Below are 20,343 nucleotides of genomic sequence, written 5' to 3' on the forward strand. Positions count from 1 at the left end.
TATATCCTTTGAAAAATCACATCTGATATTTTTTAAGATCTGATATATTTGGTTAACACACTAATAGCAAAGAACATTGTTCATGTTCTTTATATTTTCAGATTCCAGCATTATCTATTCCAAAAGGTACTCAGCTATCTTTCATATCAATTTTTGTTGAGGCATTGAAAATTCCTTCAACACAGCGTCATAAATCTACTTTCAAGAAAGCAGCAGGAATTCATAAAGCCTGCTTATCCACTCTTTAATTTTAGTTTAGCATCATCCAAACTTATCTTTCATTTAAAAACTAAATTGCACATATCATTATCTCTAAAAAAGAAAAAAGAAAGCCCTGGCAAAGCCGAAGAAGTATTTTACTTGTATATTCAATTAAAATTATTCGCTAAATTAAATAATCTTAAAATACCTAATGTACCCTTTTTAAGGATGTAAGTAATAATATTTAAAGTTAGGTTTGCAAGGTAGAATGAGTCTGGGACAGATTAGCCTGAGTTGGGTCTCAGTTCTAGTATTTGCTGACGCTGACAATGGGAAGATTACTTATCTCCCTGAGCTTCATTTGTCTCATAAGTAAAACATAGATACTATAAACCTCTGAATTTTTTTGAAAGAATTAATATACATAAGAAAATTATATTGTATGTGGTCAATAAATTGTAGCTAGAGTTTTACAATTATAGATTTTGATAGCTTTAATGACTTTTCTATCAAAAAAAATATTTACTCTTTGAATTTCCATGTTTCCTTGAAAGATTGATTACTAAAATATTGTACCATTACAGTTGTACTTATTACTGAAAAGTGAAACTGAGATTTTCTATTTTCATAGTTCCCTTCTGCCTGTTAAATACTATAATTTATAATGCTTAATTATTCTTTACATAATCTGGTGATTTAGTATGCACCTAGTTTTTACTATTTTGCTGATTGGGAAACTGAAAAACAAAGATGTCATATTTTGATACAAGAGTTTTATTTTCTCCTGCCTAAATTATCCCCAGATTTCAAGTTAAATGAGTAAGAGATACATTTACTTTTCAGGTCCCTAGAAAACTATTCAAAGAGGATAATAATGTGCTATTGATGTAGAAATATGTAACAATACATATCTACCCAGATATTGAGAGGGAAGAAAGCAGGAAACGAATTCTCAAATAGCCTAAAATCAGTTTTTTATCTGTCGATCAAAGAACAAATAATTATTGCAATCTGTATAATGAAAGAGACATTTTAAAGATTATAAATATGAAAACGTAAAATTTATATTCAAGACTGTACTGTGAAAAAGAGGACAATAAAATGTAATAAATTAATAACTGGATATTGGGATCATGGTGAAGAAATGGAGCAATAAGTAGGAATCTATTGCCTATAAAAATGCAAAATGATACAGCCACTTTGGAAGACAGTTTGGAAACTACAGAATATATAGGGAAACTTAAAATTATATTTCTATGTGAAAGACACCAGTGTGAAATTGCTTTATACTTTGGGATTCCAACTACATGACATTTTGGACAAGGCAAAATTATAAAGATATTAAGAAGATCAGTGGATACCAGGTGTCCAGAGAGTAGAAGGAAGGGAAAAACAGGTGGAACACAGGGCAGTTTTAAGGAGTGAAGCTGTTCTGTATGATGCATAAATAATATTACGCATTTATCAAAAGCAATGGAAATGTATAACACATATGGTTAACCTTAGTGTAATTTAAACTACAGACTTTACTTAATAATAATGCATCAATATTTTTTCACCAATTGTAACAAATGTTCCACATTAATGCAAGATATTAATAATAGGAATTTTGTGCAGGAAAGGAGAAGTAAAATCTATTAGATATATGATTAAATCATATAATTTGCTTATCTTCTTGAGTTTTCTAAATTAAGATTAATGGTTGAAAAAACTCATATCAACATCTGATGTGGTTCTCCATATGTATAGAGAAAATATTTAAGATAATTATATAAAAGTGTCTGGAATTAAGTAAATACACGGGGCAGTAAGGTTTCTATACTTCACAGATACTGTAGAAGTTTAACACTAGTAGACTTTAATGGGTTATTTATGTAAAAAGTAATATAGAGAGCAACCACTAAAGTGACTTAAACCTACACAAAGAGATAGACCCCAAAATACTACAGATGAATTAAAATAGAGTTCTATAAAAGGTACAATTTACAGGAAGGAGTGAAAAATAAACAGGGAAACAAAGAATAGGAGGACCAAACAAAATAAAAAATAAAATGGCCTACTCAATTCCTAACATATCAATAATTACAATGAATATAAATCTTCTAAATACATAAATTTGAATACCCAGATTAGCTGAGTATATAAAAATACAATGACCCTGTTTCTGCTTATGTATGACAAATTCTCCACAAATTTAGTAATATAGTTAGTTTGGGAAGAATAAATGGAGTGAAAAATGGGGCATGCAAATATTGAGCAAAAGAAAGGAGGCATAACTGTGTTAATATCAGAAAAATGACTTAGGGCAAAAAATATTACCTGAAATAGAGAAGAATGTGTCATAATGTGAAAAGAGTCAATCTACCAAAATGGAACCACAATCTTAAGAATGTATATACTGAACAACAGAACTGAAACATATGTGAAGAAAAAACTGACAGAACAGAAAAGAGAAAAGAGAAGGAAAAAAACCTTACAGAACAGAAAAGAAAAACTGTAATTGTCTAGGTCTATTTCTGAGTTTTCTATTCTATTGATTGGTCCATGATATCCCTTTGCCAATACCAAATAATCTTGATTACCCTTTGGTGTAAAATAAATCTTACTAGGATCAATCAAGTTCTTGCAGTTTATTTTTTATTTCAATATTGTTCTAGCTGTTTTAGTTAGAATTACAGTCAGAATTCTCAACAGCCTATTTCAAAAACTGATAGACCAACTAAAAGAAAATAAACAAGGATATCAAAAGAAATCAATAAGACCATCAATCAACAGAAAGTAATCATCATTTAGAGAGCACTCTGCCTAATAAGAGCAAAACACCAAAGGAACTAAAAAATAGCTATATGATGGATAAAGGGCATGGGGAAGCATTTAATCAAAGAGGATATATGAGTGGAAAATAGAAACATGAAAATATATCAAATTCACTAGCCATTAGGAAAAATGAAAATATATCAAATTCACTAGCCATTAGGAAAAATGAAAATAATAAGATAGTCACTGAATATTTACTAGAAAAGTTAAAATACAAAACAGTGTCAATACGAAATTCTTGCCAAGATGCAAGTCACTAGATCTTTTAAACAGTACTGGTCAGAATGTAAAAAGGCTCACGAACTCTGGAAAATATTTGGAAGTTTCTTTAAAAAATAAAATATACAAAACATGACACAGAAATCGCTGTATTTTGTAATAACAAAATACAAAACAAAACAAAGCAATAACTGGGAATGACTAAAACATCCCTCAATAAATGAATGATTAAACAGCTATGGTACACTTGAACTGAGTACCAATGAATACTACAAAGCAATAAAAAGAGCTATTAAGACATGCAACAATTTATATAGGTATCAGAGTCATTGTGCTGAATTTTCTCACCCAAGGCCAATTTGAGAAGTTCACATACTGTATAGAGATGGAAGACAGATGAGTGGTTGTCAAGGGTTAGGTGTGGTGGAGTGGAAGAGGATAGGTGTAATTAAGAAGCAGTAGTGCAAGAGAGAGCCTTATGGTGATGGAATAGTTTCTGTCTGAATTGCAACCAACTTTTCCAAATAGTTACACACACATGACAAAATCTGATAGAATTATACATTCTACCAATGTCAATTTCCTTGTTATAGTGTTCTGTAAGATGGATAACAGGAGATCAAGTTTCCATCAATTTGTTAAATAGTAAGTTTTGAAATTTTTGAATTTTCATATGGTTTGCAAATGTTTTCTTCATTTAAAGGTAAATATCAAATGAGTGAATATTTTTCCATGCTATAGCATATTATAATATAATATACTCTGGTCAGAATTTGAGATTTTGAGTTAAGATTCTATTTTCAATAATTCAGTCAGAATTAAGAAGGAAATATTGATATTCATATGCTTGTAGCAGTGATATTATTTATGAATTCCAAAACAAAAGATATCGATTATGTTTGTAAACTGATCTGTTCCTCTGGGCATAATACCCTTTGATTGTATTAAATTCAATGATTTTACATTTACTTGATTAAATCAGGATCAGGGCTTTGAATCTACCACGTCAGTGGAGCATGACGCAGGGTTGAGTCTCTGTCCCCTTCGTGGGCTATATAGACCAACACTCACTCAAGAAGACGCACAGAAGCAGACACCAAAGAGGAGAGAATTTGGTCCTTTTGGTCCTGCCATGTGAGAGAAAGGAGAAGGCCCCGGGAAGAGAGACAAGTTCTATGCCAGCCTGTAACTGAGAGAGAGGATGGAGAAACCATACACTGATCACTTGCTATTTTGCTTCAACAAGTTGCAAAAGATTTAGGTGAAAAAACAACCTTGAGCTGGACTCTTTAGGGCCCTGTAACTGAAAGCTTTTACCACAAATAAATACCCTTCATAAAAGCCAACGGACTTCTGGTACTTTGCATCAGCACCCTTTGGGTGACTATTACATGCTTATTCCACTTGCATATTTTAATCTGAGAATATATTCCAGATTAAATGTACTGAGGTTTGTTTTTATGGCTGGGCACTTACAGAGATTGTCCATTCTGTAGTAATAAGTTCTATAATTAGCAATTCATTCAAGCTGCTGATAGTGTTGTCCAGATTGTCTATGTTTATCATTGTTTTGTTTATTTATTTTTGGTCTAGTTATTCTCTCAAATATTGAGACAGGTGTGTTAAACTCTTCTATTATGATTTCGGAGTTGAGTTTAATTCTATATATAGCTCCCTTTATTTCAGACGATTTGTGTTTCATGTAATTTGAAGGTCTGATATTAGGAAAAAAATGTTATAATTGCTATGTTTCCCGAAAGAGTGAACTCTTTTATTATATGACATGCCCCTCTTTATCTGAGTGATACCCTTTCTCTTCAAGTCTATATTGTTATATTAATATAACCACCACAACATTTTCATGCCTTCATGATAAATCCTTTGCCTTCCATTTAAATTCAACCCAACCATATGTTTATATTTAAAGTGCACATTTTGTAGATAGGTTATAATTGCTTCCTTTTTAAAAAATATCCTGACAATCTCTGACCTTTAATTGGAGTGTTTAACAATGCATTTATTGATATATTTGAACATATATCTATCACTTTAAAAACATTGTTTTCTGGTTATCCCCTTGGTTATTTTGTTCCTTTATTTGTCATATTTCTAGAATTATATGAGAATATTTTTTATGATGACTGCATTTCATTGAAATGAACAATTATTTAAATAATTGTTTGCCAACATGGCGTTCTCTAATATTCTATGTGTGTCTGTATGGGATATTCTTAAATATTTGTTTTACTGGCAACTCTGGCCCTTAATAATTAGATTCATATTAAGGCTCTGCAATTAGCAAGCCTTAAACATGTTACTTGGCCTTTCTCTGTTTCAGTTTCCCTATCTGCTTTATAATCAGAGTGTAGTAACAGACAATATAATCTACCCAAGATTTAAGAAGAAAGTAATTTATTACAGGGTTTAAATGGAAAGAGCTGGAGTAACAGGTTTAGGCTGACCTTCCAGGAAAATCTACCCAAGACACACTGAAACAGACCTGCAAGGGAGATGCCACTTCTGCTGACCTAAGAACTATGCTGTATTCTTCACAAATGAAAAATCTTTAAATCAGTAAGTCGCCATTGTAGCTTCTTGGCAACATTCAACTCATGGACTCTTTGCACACTAGAGCCAATGAGTAGCAGGTTTTGGCTGACCTTCCAGGAAAACCTACCCAAGACACACTGAAACAGACCTGCAAGGGAGATGCCACTTCTGCTGACCTAAGAACTATGCTGTATTTTTCACAAATAAAAAATCTTTAAATCAGTAAGTCGCCATTGTAGCTTCTTGGCAACATTCAATTCATGGACTCTTTGCACACTAGAGCCACTGATCTGTCTCAGAAGAAAAGGTTAAACAAAACAAAACACCTTTATCAGAAGATCAATGCAGAAACCACTTTACAACTGTCGCTTTCAACTTCCATGTCTCCCAAGCTATGTGTGCTTGTTACAGGCTGGGTCACTTGAAAAGTCCAACTACAAGGGAATCTTTGCAATATATACTTTAGATTTCCACCTTTAGGGTTATCAGAATTCAGATTAAAATACAGGAATAAAGAGGTATTGAGAAAAGCATATCTTTCTCTTATAGAAAGTGACAATTATATATGTAATTACCCCTTAAAGTTGTTTAGAATAATTGTCTTAAGGCATGTAATATACATGGGTCCATTGCTTTGTGCTGTATTGTTGATGTGATGATGGCAGTGTTTTCCTTCTATTTTCAAGAGATGATTCATGACTTTCTCAGTTCCACTAGGCCTGAACAGAATTTTCATATGAGAAAAATGATACCCTTAAAACTTTACATAAAAACACACTAGAGCCTAAAATAATGATAATCTCTGTATTAAGAAATTCAAGGAGTTTATTGTGGGCCTAATTTCAAAGGCAACAACAGAATTTACCTATGTAGTTTTTACTCTGGAAATGATTTGGTAGAGATTCTCATCTTATTGCAGCAATACGAAGTATTATGAAAATCAATACATATTGTGCCATTTTTTTAATAATCAATTTAGCATCAGGGAACACTGAAATCTATTGTTCTAGGATGCAGAATATTCCCATAAAGAAGTCCTTGGGTAAACTGACTGTTCATCATGTATTTATTTATAAAATGAAACTTGTGTTTGACCTTCTGAGGGGGAAGACTCAGTTTTATGTGATAAAACGTGTGGTTCTAATTGAATTTTAAGTATAGTCTGTTTCTTACACTCAAAAATATATTACCCTTAGTCCTTTGGGAGTAGAAATTAGCATATACATTATCATGCATTAAGACATTTGCATGAAGACATTGCAAATCATATTTAAACTCTATAACATGTGTATTATTGGTAAAATATAAATAGAAATGACATACTAAACTTTTTAGGCACACTTTAAAGATTAAAATTAAGTATTAAAAGTAAACTTAATGTAGGTGCATAAATTGCACTAAAGTCTTGAGATGTCTGTAGCCACACTCTGGCTTGATTTGAATTGATTTTTGTGCTGGTTCTGATGACTTCCAATAAAAAATTGTTGCATTCACCAAAGTGATTTATGATGGCAGATTTCTATATTATATAAATATTCTCCAAAGCATTAGTTAGAAATGCATTACAACTAGTTCATTAAAACAACAATTATAATCAATTTTAATCTGTTTATATATTGGTTAAAAGAAAATAAAGTTGGTAACTTCATGGACTAGACATTTAAGCTGTGTAATATAGTGTGGCTATAGAGAAAGAACTATTATTACAAAGTTTTGTCCCTCCCCATATATATATGCCATATTATTTAATGAATTTAACTTTATTTATGGAAAGATATACATACATAGCCACTAATTAAACTATTGAATAAGTAAGTTTAATACTATGTACATAAACTCAAAAAGCGTTCAATATTTCAATGTATCATGTCTTGATTAAAAGTAGAAAATACAACATTTGTGGCTAGATAATTTAAGAAGTTCTGATGGCACTGTTGCTGTACAAAATGTTTTTGAATTTTGAGGCTCAGAGGGAAGAAAAGAAATTTCTATGGAGCCAGACAGAGTACTGAGCAGTGAGCACATATAAAACGGAGAGTTGCTCAAAGGGTGTGGCTGGAGCAGTAAGGGGAGCTACATATCAGAAATCAATGTTGGGCTCTGACAAAGAAGCAAGAGCAAATCTACTATGGAAGGAGCCTCCTCAGTTTAGGCATCTAGATTTTCCAAAGGTTGTGATCACTCAAATATGAGTGCAACAAAATCACCAAATTCATAATCAAGCAAAATCTCATGAATGAGAATTAGTGGACAGATTAGATTACCTAGGACTTCCAATATTAAAATTATCTGGCTATGTGTATATACGCCCCTATGTGTGACTATTTAAAGAAAACAAGTGTTACAAAATGAGTGATCAATAGGCAGATTTGAGAAGGAACCAAAGAAAATGCTTTAAGTAAAAAAAAGTGTAGTTGCTAATAAACATACTTAAAAGTGGAATAAGCATCTGAGCATGCACAGATGAAAGAGAATAACTGATGGAAATCATTTGCCAGAAAATTCTAAAGAATTCAGGCAAATGGACTTGAGAGATGAAAAAGTCCTAGAGGGAGAGGCTAGAGAGAAAAGAGCAGTCTTATCTGAGTGAAAAACAGCAAAAGTATCCAGAACTTATTAAAAAAAAACAAAACTAAATCTGCTGATATCATGTACCTTGCATTTCTTGAACACAAGTAAACCAAATAGGATGCATACAAGAAATCCACCCCCAGATGCATCAAAATGAAACTGGGAATATCAAAGTTTAACCAAGTGTATTAGCCAAAGGGGTACAGATGCAAAACACAAGAAATCTGCTGACTTTTATAAAGGGTATTTATTTGGGGTAAAATCTGACAGTTAACAGACTGTGAAGCATAAGTTACTTCCCTCACCAATGTCGATGGCCATGTGTTGGGGCAAGATGGCTCCGACATCTGCCAGGAGTTTATGTTTCCTGGGTTCCTGCCTTCCTGGGGCTTGCTTCTTTCCAGGCTCAGGGTTCCTCTCTTTCCAGGGCTTCCTTTTCTCTGGGCTCAGGGTTCCTCTCTTCCTAGGGCTTACTTCTCTTTCCTCACAACCAAGGTCCTCTGTGAGCTTACTTCCGATGGCTCCAGCTCAAAATTCCAGCATCAAAATTTCAACTCACTTCTTTTGCCATGTCTTTTATCTGTGAGTCCCTACCCACCAAGGGGGCAAGAATGCAACGTCCTACTGAAGTGGCCCAATCAAAACCTTAATCATTATTTAATCAAGTAAACCCCTGAATCCAATATAATCTAATAGACTCAGAGGAAAGGACCAGTTTACAAACATAATCCAGTATCTATTTTTGGAATTAATAACTATATCAAACTACTACATCAAGTATCTTAAAAGCAGAGAAAGAAATAAACATCCTAAAAAATTAATAATTAAACTTTCAGCAGATTTCTTAATTAAGAAATGAATCTAAAAAAAATTGACATGGAATAAAGTCTAAAAGATTAAAATTAGCAATATAGAGTTTTAATCCAGAAAAAAATTTAAGGTGTGAGTGAAATTAGAACAGTCTTAGATATTAAAACTGAGAGTAAATGAGAAATAGACTTAACTTAAAGGGAGTTCTAGAAAAGAAGGAAAATTATACTGCCAGTAAGAAAATAAACTAATAAATTTTAGTAAGTCTAACCAAACTTTGTCTGTATAAACAATAAATATTGCCTTTTTTTTTTTTTTTGGTTAAAAAATATCTCTGGACAAAAAAGGCATAGAATTTCAATTTAATAGGATTCACCCAAATTAATATGTTCTAAACTCCTTACATTTTTGTAGAGGTTTTAAAATATATATGTTGCACTATAATAAGTGTAACTTCTAAATGATGATATCTGAAATGAAATACATATAAAGTTCAATTTCTAAACGAATAGAAGAAAAATTGAATAAAAGTTATAGATAGGTGCACAGTACTTCGGTTCTCTTTTTTTAAATAACTTTTTTTTAATTACAAAAATGCTTTAGATTGCATAAATGTTGCATAAAATATATAGGGGATTCCCATATGCCCCACTCCCTACCCCTCCCACAATTTCCCACATTAACAACATCCTTCATCATTGTGGTATATTTTTTACAATTGATGAACACATATTGGAGCATCACCACTAATTGTGGATTCAAGTTTACATTATAGTTTACACACTGTCCCACGCAGTTTTGTTTAATAAGTTATGACAAAATATATAAAGGCCTGTATCCATCATTGCAATGCCATTCAGGACCATTCAAATGCCCCCAGTATGCTGAGAAGAGTTATAAAAAGTAGGAAAATAGAAAGCAAAATCTAGGAGTAAATTTAAAAAGCAAGGATAGTCTCAGAATAAACTATTCATTTCAAGGAAGAGATTGTCAATTTGGACTTCTAAAACTCAAAAGTACGATGCTTTTAAGAGACTCTCTTAAAATAAGGAAGGGGGAAGATTGGAAAAAAAGATGGATGAATATATCCCAGGAAAATACTAACCAAAAGAAAACTGGTTTAACTCTACTAATGTTATATAAAATAGCATCAAGCAAAAGTAGAAATATATATAATGGTTAAAGATTCAGTTCACCGAGGAGATGATTCTGAACCTGTATTTCCTAAGAAAATTACCTCATGATATATATTTAAAATGCAAGACAGGGATAAGTGGACTAAATTATATTGAAGTAGAAAACTTCAACAGAACCCTTTTCATTAGTGATGTCAAAGTGACAATGATTAGGAAAATAAATATTTAGTGATGAAATGAGTAAGTTTTATTTGTTGGATGTATATTCAACCATGAACCTAATATTAAACACATTATTCTGTAGCAGACATGGGCTATTTCTAAAACTAGAGTATCAGTTTACAGTTAAAAAAAATGCTGCAAATGTTTAAAAATCATTATCATACAGAATTCTTACTCTACTTGTAATACAATTACATTAGATATATATTATGTTAACATAAGCAAAGAATATAATTTCTTTTGATTTTTAAATCTATATTTTTAATTATTCAAATTTTAAAAATCTTTAAAAGCAAACTAAATAAATTAGTATATATCAAAACTTGTAGACTGAAACAAAGTAATAGAGGAGAATTTATAGCTTTATACGTATATATTAGGGAAGATGTGTTAAAAATAAATAACCTAAAGATCCACCATAAAAAATTGGAAAATAACTACAGAATAATCTCAAAAAAAAAATAACAGAAAGTGGTGACAAAGAAATGACAATTTCTATTAACAAGAGTAATCTCTATTAACAAAGTAGAAACCAAAGATATAATATGTAGAAGACTGAAAAGCAAAATTGGTTCTTTGAAGCAAGTTATAAAAGTGCCAAATTCTTGGCTACGTGTTTTAGAAAATAAAATGGAGAGAGAAGAAACAAAAAAGCAGTATGACTATGGACAAAATAGATACGATATTAGTTAAGAACAAGGTATGCTACAGTAGCACACAATATCAGTCCTCATTGGTTTACAATATCTGTTCATATTAAATTCCTCACTAGTGGCTGTGTTTCAGTTCCAAATCCTCTTTGTTCAAGAATCTATAGACTTCTCCTGGATTACTCTTTCAATCTCTCTAGAACTTGTAAAGTTTGGAATCTCATTGTAGTTCTTAAAAATGCTTGACATAACGTTATTTCTTTTCATGTTTAATTGCCCAAAGCAAGTTATGTGACCAAACTTAATGTCACATAGGCCAGGAAATATAACATATATGGGGACATATAGTAAGATATATATGGAAATATAATAAATCATTCCAAAAGGAAATGATCTTATAAGGAGGAGCCTGGTAGGAAATAGAAGTAAATATGGCGGTGGACTTGGCCCATTGGATAGGGCATCCGTCTACCACATGGGAGGTCCACGGTTCAAACCCCTGACCTCTTTGACCCATGTAGAGCTGGCCCATGCGCAGTGCTGATGCGCGCAAGGAGTGCCCTGCCACGTCCCCTGCGTAGGGGAGCCCCATGCTCAAGAAGTACACCCCATAAGGAGAGCTGCCCAGCACGAAAGAAAGCACAGCCTTCCCAGGAATGGAGCCACACAAACGGAGAGCTGACACAACAAGATGACGCAACAAAAAGAAACACAGTTTCCCATGCTGCTGACAACACAGAAGCAGACAAAGAAGATGCAGCAAATGAACACTGAGATGGACAACCGGGGTGGGATGGGATGGGGTGGGGGTGGGGTCGGGGGAAGGGGAGAGAAATAAATAAATAAATCTTAAAAAAAAAAATAGAAGCAAATATTTTGAACAATTATTATCAACTTCCAAAATATATAATAAGAAAATACTATGAACCACCAAATGAAAAGGACTTTGCAAATGTAAATTAAATGGATAAATTCCTATAAATATTTAACTTAACAAACTCACTAGGTGAGTATTAAATCAATCTTTTTACATTTGTTGTCACGGTCTGGTTCCAAACATTGGGTTCTTGTTTTTTCTTCCTTATCATTTTCCCAGGTATTTCTCAGCATTTCTTGCTGCTTGGAGATTACATACTACAATCCCTGCTGCCCTGGAATTCTGTACCTTAACTCCCATTTTCTGTGGCTGCTTCGTAAGGCTAAATGATAAAAACAACAGCAAAAAAGATCGAAACAGAAAAAAGAGTTATCCTCCGGAGGCTAAGGACCACACCAAAGAGATGGACCTAATAGAGTCAAATCCAAGTGCACAAGAAGAAATTATCTAGGAAACAAGAGTAAGAGTGGTACTAGCACTTCATGGAAATGTTAAAGTTAGACAAATCATAAAAACAGGCATGAAATTAAATATTAAGGTTGTGATCATCGATCTTCTATTTTTGATTACTAAAGGAACTGCTGTATGACTTTTGATTAAATTATTAGATTCTTTGAAGTTTTAAAAAATCAAAAAGAATCTTTTCTATTAATAGTACATGTTTTATTAAAAGGGCTGTTATATAAGCTGTATCTACTTTTTTTGGTTTAAACTATTATATGGGACAAAAATCACAGTAACCAACAAAACTAGTTAAAATTATAGGATATAACATGGTCATTCTGATCTACCTTTTTGTGGTAGAGAGAGAGGAGATAAGCTGCACTTGAGATAAAATGAACTCCAGACAGACCTGTGAAAATATAAAGGAACAATGTAAAAACATAAAGTTATAGAAAAATAACCACTTATGCAGAGACCCTAGTCACCATAAAGGCAAGCGGAGGTAAGTCTGCCTTCAGTAGCTTAGGGATGAGCTGTATTTCCTCCCCTTTTGGGAGTTAATCTTACAGTACTAGAAATGGAAAATGAGCATGAACATCTTCTCTTTTTTTTTTATTCTATACCCAGAAAAATAAGCAGGATCCTTTTGACAAAGACTAAGATCACATGCAGCTGAATTATGGTCAGTTCTTCGTATGTCAAAAAACCTGTTACTCAGGGATATCACCAGGTTTTGAGATATCTATGTGTGCTCACACTCACTCCTTAATTCTGCCTAGCAGGAACTGACAAATATTCTCTAAATAAATTAATTGTTATAGTTAAAAGAAAGCATATATTTAGACTCACAGAGACACAGAACTCTTGCGGGAGAAATTATCTTAAAAAAGGAGATCCTTTTCAGGAGGATGATTATGTTTTAAAAATTAATTTGGGAAACGAGACTATCACAAGGTCCCTGATCTTGTTGTTAGTGTTTCAACTCTCCAGAGTTAAAAGCTATGCTTACTATGTGCTATCTTTCACACATATCTTTTGTGAATTCACTGAATAACTTATCTTGGTTTGCAAATTGCAGCAGCTTTAATATTTAGCAGGCACTGTTGCCTGGCTTTTGGATAGCCAAAAATCAATCCTTCATTTGATTTTCAAATGTCCCTTTTCTTCTCTGATAAAGAACTTACATGGACCTGTAACTATCCATAACAGTAAAATTTTGTTGCAAATAATTCCTTTCAGTGGCATATATTATTCTACACTGTGTTCTACTAAATGAAAGCCATCTGCAGGTAGGGACTATGTCCTACAATTTTAACTAATTTTTGTTGGTTACTATGGCTTTTGTTCCATATAATAGCTTAAACCAAAAAAAAGGTCCAGCTTATATAACAGTTTTTATAATAAAATGTGTACTAGAAAAGATTTTTCTTTTTTGATTTTCTAAAATTTCAGTGAAAGAATCTAATTCAATCAAAGTCAAACAGCAGTTCCTCTAATAATGAAAAACAGATTACCAATTATCAAAACCTTAATATTTAATTTCATACTACACTGTGTTCTACTATATGAAAGCCATCTGGAGGTAGGGAATATATCTTTCTATTTATTATGTTCAGGACCTGGAATAAATACCAAATAGTAGCAATGAAGATTATAGTAATAGTTCCTGGAACATTCTTAGAATACTCTGATGAAATGCATTATTGGGTTACAAATAGTTAATTGAAGTCATCATCATTATAATAGTCGAGTCCTTTGATGTATTGCCTCTGAGTATGATTAAAGATTAAACAATATTGGTCTTACATCCTGGGAGGTGAAAAATGTCTAATCATTTGTTCAATAGCATAAGGATTATTTAGAATCTGAAAGCTAGGAAAGGGCTCCATGCATATAAATTAGTCTGGAAATTATGATTGTTTTCCAATCATAATAGTACTCCTCATTTCTCAGGAATACATACATAAAAAAGAGAGAATATGTGCATTAAAAAAAACAACAACAATTTCTTCAATTTAAAACCTGAGAAGAAGGCAGAGTAGCATAGCTTTGATATGCATTCTGCATATGAGACTGAATTCCCATCTCAGGCCCTCTGCTTCCTTCCTGTATTATTCTGAAAAGGCCATTAAGGTCATTAAATCCATCTGGGTCTAGAGTCTTCCTCTCTTAATTGAAACTACTGATTGATTACCTCTAAATTCCATGTAAGTTCCCTTCCAATATTATCTTTCTGTATAACTTTAATAATATAAATAAAAACAGCAAAATGAATATCACTCTAAAATTGAGTTAAACAAATATATAACCCAGGATGTTTGTTCATTCCCTGAAAAAAAAAACTTACTTTCGTGTTTTAATTCTTATTTGTTGTTCAGAATTTTAGGAGGTCTTTAGGATACAAATATCAAATTAATATAAGTAGCGATAAAAAGCAGAAAAAAATAAGTAAAACTTACCTGTATTTGAACATATCAAATTTCTCATCTACTCGATTCTAGAAATTACTTACATGAAGTGTTCATTATTATTACCCCCAGTTTACAAATGAGAAGTGAGGCTCACAGAGTTTAATTAATTTATACAAATTCAGATACCATTGAGAGTCAAGATGAAAAATCTGTCATGCTCCAAAATCCATTACCTTTAACCTCTTAGCTAGGATGATATTGTTCTTATGAGTACCTGTATGTGCTTGCCACACACAGTCAAAAACCCATGATCACAGGTACACACTGATCATTCCATCATATGAGATGACAGGAAAATCTTTTATTTGTTTGAATTTTGCTCCAAGCAGATCATCTATGCTTAGTGTCACATTCCCAAAGTTGCAATACTTACACAAACTGGCTATTAGGCATTAATGTCAAAAAGATCCAATCAGTATTTAGCCTAGCAATGCACATTTGCACATCTACTAGCTATTATGTAAAGTACTGAGGTTGTTTTTCTTTAAACAATAGTTAATATTGTATAGATCTTAGGTATTTGATGTACAAGAATTTTCATTTTATAGATACACATTAGTTATTAAGTATGAATAAGTTCTGAGAGAATGTAGGTTCATTTAAAATCAAGATACACTATACCCCATGCCTAGAACTCAGGAGCAATAAAGATGACAGTATTCTATGATGCCTTTTGTTAACAAAGGTTTTAACCTGTTCAGTAGAGGTAGTTTCCAATTTGGAAAGTGTTAGTCCATTCAAAGTCACTTTCAATTTAGGATCAGTATGTGGAAGATATTTGCATGCATTTATTCTAGCCACACTGGAGATTTACATGGAAATTAGTCAGTATTAATTCCATTTTAATCCTTAACATCTAGGAATTCCTAGATACAAGAATTCCAATAAAAATTTTAAATGTACCTACCAAGATTAATTTATATAAGGAAGTGATATTTTAAACAGTGGATCCGAGCATAATTGATTTTTAAAAATTTCTATATAATTCTGACTGTCAAATTTCTTTTTTTTCAAATGAAAATTTGGCTTCCCAGAGATTTTATGACATTTGGAATATATGTTCTAAAAGTGTTCAAAGTTGGAGAAGTAAAAATACTCTCACTTTCTAAAGAAGAGACAGCTTACAATTATGATAGAAATAGAAATCCAGTTAAAAGGAAGAATAAAAAGTAATTAATGACTACATAGGCATTTATAGATAAGATTCTTCTTTCTTTTTACACATATATGAATGAAAAATTGATTTTAAAAAACTAAACATATTTTCTCAGTATCTCTACCATTATTATATTTTAGCAATGTTAGATATTGACAAATTTATGTAAAATAGTTGAAAAAATGGGATAAACATCACCCAAATAAGAAGGTGTTAATAATAAAACTACAAAACTTAGCAAATTACCATTGATTTCTGAGATACTTTACAATGTTGCAAAAATTCAATGAAAGTAATAACAACTGTTAATCACTAATCCAAACAGAAAATGACTATCACATTTGTGTTTATCTAATTTATTATATATATTTCAAAATTGTGCTGCTAACCAGAATTTCTTTATCTTCACTATTTTCAGAATATGACTGAATATATTCAAATATATTTGTCCAGTCTTAAACTTAAATGTTGAAAAAACAGCACATGCAAATAATCTTCATTGTAAAGAAATATTAGTATTGATCAAATTGATTGAGTGAAAACTTTTTAATACACAGATTGCTTTTAAGTAGTTGAGTTCAAATTTCAATGCCAATTGTAGAGCTATAGAAAAAGAAATGAAGATTTGCCACCAGTTATATGGGGAAAAAAAGGTTATGTGAGCAGTCTGTCAGTCTAAAGATTTTAGTAAAATATTGTCAAGTTTTTAATTAAGTAATTCTGGCACAAATGAGGAACCACAAAAATTTTCCAAGTTTTATTTAAGGCTAGATGAGTAAGGATGCAAGATCAGTGAAAGAGAGAGTAGAGCACAGCAGATAAAGGCACCAGCTTTGGGGTTAAATGGGCTCAGTTTCCACCCCTTAAAATAGAAATATGATAATATATTCTACTTCATCAGGCTGTTTTCAAACTGAAATTAATTAATACCTTTAAGTACATAATATAGTCATTTTTCCCTTACCCAGTGAGATATGATTTGATGTCAACGAAAAAAAAAGGTGCATTTCATGGCATGAAAGATGTTCAGAGAATATCATATGACTTGGTGAGTCACTGAATGTGAAGTACTGCAATTTATCAAAATGTTAATAATGAAGAAGAGGAGGTTTGAGGAAAAGTAATGTTGGGTTTAAATGGCCTATGGTACTTGGCAGAGAGCAGGTATAGTCATAGTAAAAACCTGGCAGTATTGAATGAGATAACTCAGACTAGGAAACTTCCAGAATCCTGGGGGGAAAAGCAGTGGAAGAACATCCCATAGGGTGACTGAAAAGCACTAGGTAGAGCAGGAACCAGCTGGGGTAGAACGTGCTGTGGGAGTGAGTGTGGTCAACATTGTCACCTGAGACAGGTAAAATAATACAAGTGGGAAATGGACCACATGGACATACTGATTTGAGGACTTGGAAAAGACAGTAGATGGAAATGCTTTTTAAAGGAGTGAGTCAGGATCTTTGGTACAAATGAATTATGGACAAGAAAGAAGACTGAAGGTTTAAATAGAATTTACTTGAGACTATTTGTACATTTCTACACACGCAGATCATTACAAGCTAAAAATATATGAAATGGAAGGGATAATTCCTACCTGTGCAATAATAGTACCCACTTCCTTTACATTATAGCTTTTAGAGTGCACTGACCTGTGTTAAATCTTGGCTCTATGCGGTCTCACTATTATTTTCACAGAAATGTTCTTGAAATTCTCTAAATCTGAGTTTTATTTTATGTCAAGTATATACTATTATATACCTCAGAGTGTTGTCAGGGATATTAGAAGTTAGTCACATGTGAAGAATTAGCACTGCCTGGCACTGAATGAACATTTAATGAATGACTATTATCCACATGATACCACAACAGCAGTAGCTGCTCCCTGGAAGTTCTGGGGAACCTGGAAATCAGAGGATCCGCAGCAGAACTTCCTCATTGGGTGCCATGGAAGGGTTAGAGGTGTGCCGTCAAAGGATAAGATGTTACTTCCCATGCCTGGAACCGCCTTCCCTGTTCTCCCCCAGTGAATCCTTTTTACTTAATGAAATCAAAAGCTTCTTTGCCAAAGTATAAGTTCTTAAGACAGGCACCTTATTTTATATATAATCAACAAAAAATTATTAAGTTTTGAAAAAGATTTAGAAATTGCTTAGCAAGGGCATGGTTCATGCCCATAGTCAATTCAGAGAATAGAGAAGTACAAATAAGTACATTAATGAATTTACATAAGTGGTGTGGGAGAAGTAATGAGATTTCTTCAGGAGTAATCCAAAAACATTTAGATGAGGTTTTGGCACTGGCATCTCTATTAAATAATTTGTTTTATTACCTGAATATAATGAAACAGAAGCATTCATTTTCTAAAAGTACAATAAGCAACCTACCAAAATATCTCGAAGCAATAAATATGATCAACAATATTAATTTTGTATTAAGCTATTTAAAAGCTCCAGTACATTATGTAATTTTTCTTAGAAAAAGAAACTTGGGTTTCTTTGATAGGATAGCAAAATAAGCTTAAATTGTATATTTGCTTTTTAACCAAATCAAAATTAATGTGTAAGAATGTTTTAGTAAATTAAAGAATTTATACTTAGTAATAATATTTGAAAAATCTTAAATATTTGCTATGTATAAGATAGAAATCAGACACTTTCATGTAAAAGAAGAAATTAGGTTGAATCTTTATTTCTAAGAAATAAACCATTTAATTACCATTTAATATAATTTGCATATAATTTTTAAAGAAGGGGTCTTGATTCAGCATAGGAACAATTTAAACAGCACATAAAGTGACAAAGATTTTAATAGGAATGCATTGATGGTCTTCTTGATAGACAAAAGAACAGAATAATAAAATGACAAAAAATTAAACCCTAGATTCTGTTAAGAAAGTATAACTCTCATCAAGGACCAGACAATAGATAAGATGAAAGAGTTTTTGACAACAGTAAAAATAACTTAGTATTAGATTTTTGGAAAGAACTTCCTGATAACACAGAAGTATTTTGCAAATAGTTGGAATTAATTGGCAAAGTGTGAAATGGCCTCCAAATTTTCCAAATCACCTTGCTGATACTAGCACCTATAATATCAATGTAGAGGCACCAAAGGCAAAAGATTACCTCTAGGTGTCTGCTGCCTTTTAGGTATTCTTGCATATAGAATACAATATTCTGGGGGAAGTATGGTGGCCCAGGAGGCTCTTCGCAGACAATGTGGCAGCAATGTCAGGAGCCAGGGGAGTGCCGCTGCCCGGGCCTCTGCGTGGCAGGGCAACTCGGGCTTAAGCCTCCCTCTCAATTCCCAGGAATCAGGCCGGCTGCAAGCTCAGGAGCAGCAGTAGCAGACGCGGAAGCTTTGGCGCATCACTGAACTCTCACCTTAGTCTGAACCCGGGAAGGTTGGGCCACCTGGGTGACTGGAAAAGGCTCTGCTGCCTGAGAATGGGAATTCTCTTTACCAGGATGTGGAGACTATTCAATCACCAGGAGCACAATGTTGGGCTGAATAATGCAAGGAAAATGACCATCCTTTATCAATTTTCTGTGAATGAATTTATACATACGTGTCCTGCAATAGGAAATAATGTAGAAGAGATAGTGGTTAATAATACACATGTTCTACTGTGGGATATTGGTGGCAAGAATCTCTTCATTCTTCTGGAACAGTTTACTATGCTAACAGTTTACTATGCTATGAGTTTGTAATAGTTGTTGTGGCCGTACAGACAGAGAAAGGATTTCTGTAACTAGAGAAGAACTGTATAAAATATTAGTGCATGAGGACATAATAAAAGTTGGTCAGCTGATTTTTGCTAATAAAGAAGATGTTAAAGAATGTATGACTGTAACAGAAATCTCCCAGTTTTTTTAACTAACTTCTATTCAAGATCACCAATGGCATATCCAGGCATGCTGTGCTCTTACCAGCAAGGATTGTGCCAAGGACTTGAATGGATGATATCATGACTTAAGATTAGATGATGTCTACTGATCTCTTCTCCCAGACTTTGTCTAGACAGTGCTGAAAGCAGCAAAAAGTAATGGTTTAGATATCGTATTAGTCAACCAAAGGGGTACTGATGCAAAGTACCAGAAATCGGTTAGTTTTTATAAAGTGTATTTATTTGGGGTAGAAGTTACCAGGCCATAAACTGAACTTTCCTCACCAAAGTCTATTGCCACACGTTGGGGCAATGTGGCTGCCTACGTCTGCCAAG

At 32.8% G+C, this 20,343-nt stretch overlaps 1 pseudogene; it reads left to right on the forward strand.

Moving 5' to 3' along the window:
* The first annotated feature begins 19,567 nt into the window (after positions 1 to 19,567).
* Positions 19,568 to 20,107, forward strand: LOC101442648 (ADP-ribosylation factor-like protein 5A pseudogene; annotated as a pseudogene).
* The last annotated feature ends 236 nt before the right edge of the window (positions 20,108 to 20,343 follow it).

The sequence above is a fragment of the Dasypus novemcinctus genome, chromosome 1, assembly GCF_030445035.2.
Source record: "Dasypus novemcinctus isolate mDasNov1 chromosome 1, mDasNov1.1.hap2, whole genome shotgun sequence".
NCBI classification, from domain to species: domain Eukaryota; kingdom Metazoa; phylum Chordata; class Mammalia; order Cingulata; family Dasypodidae; genus Dasypus; species Dasypus novemcinctus.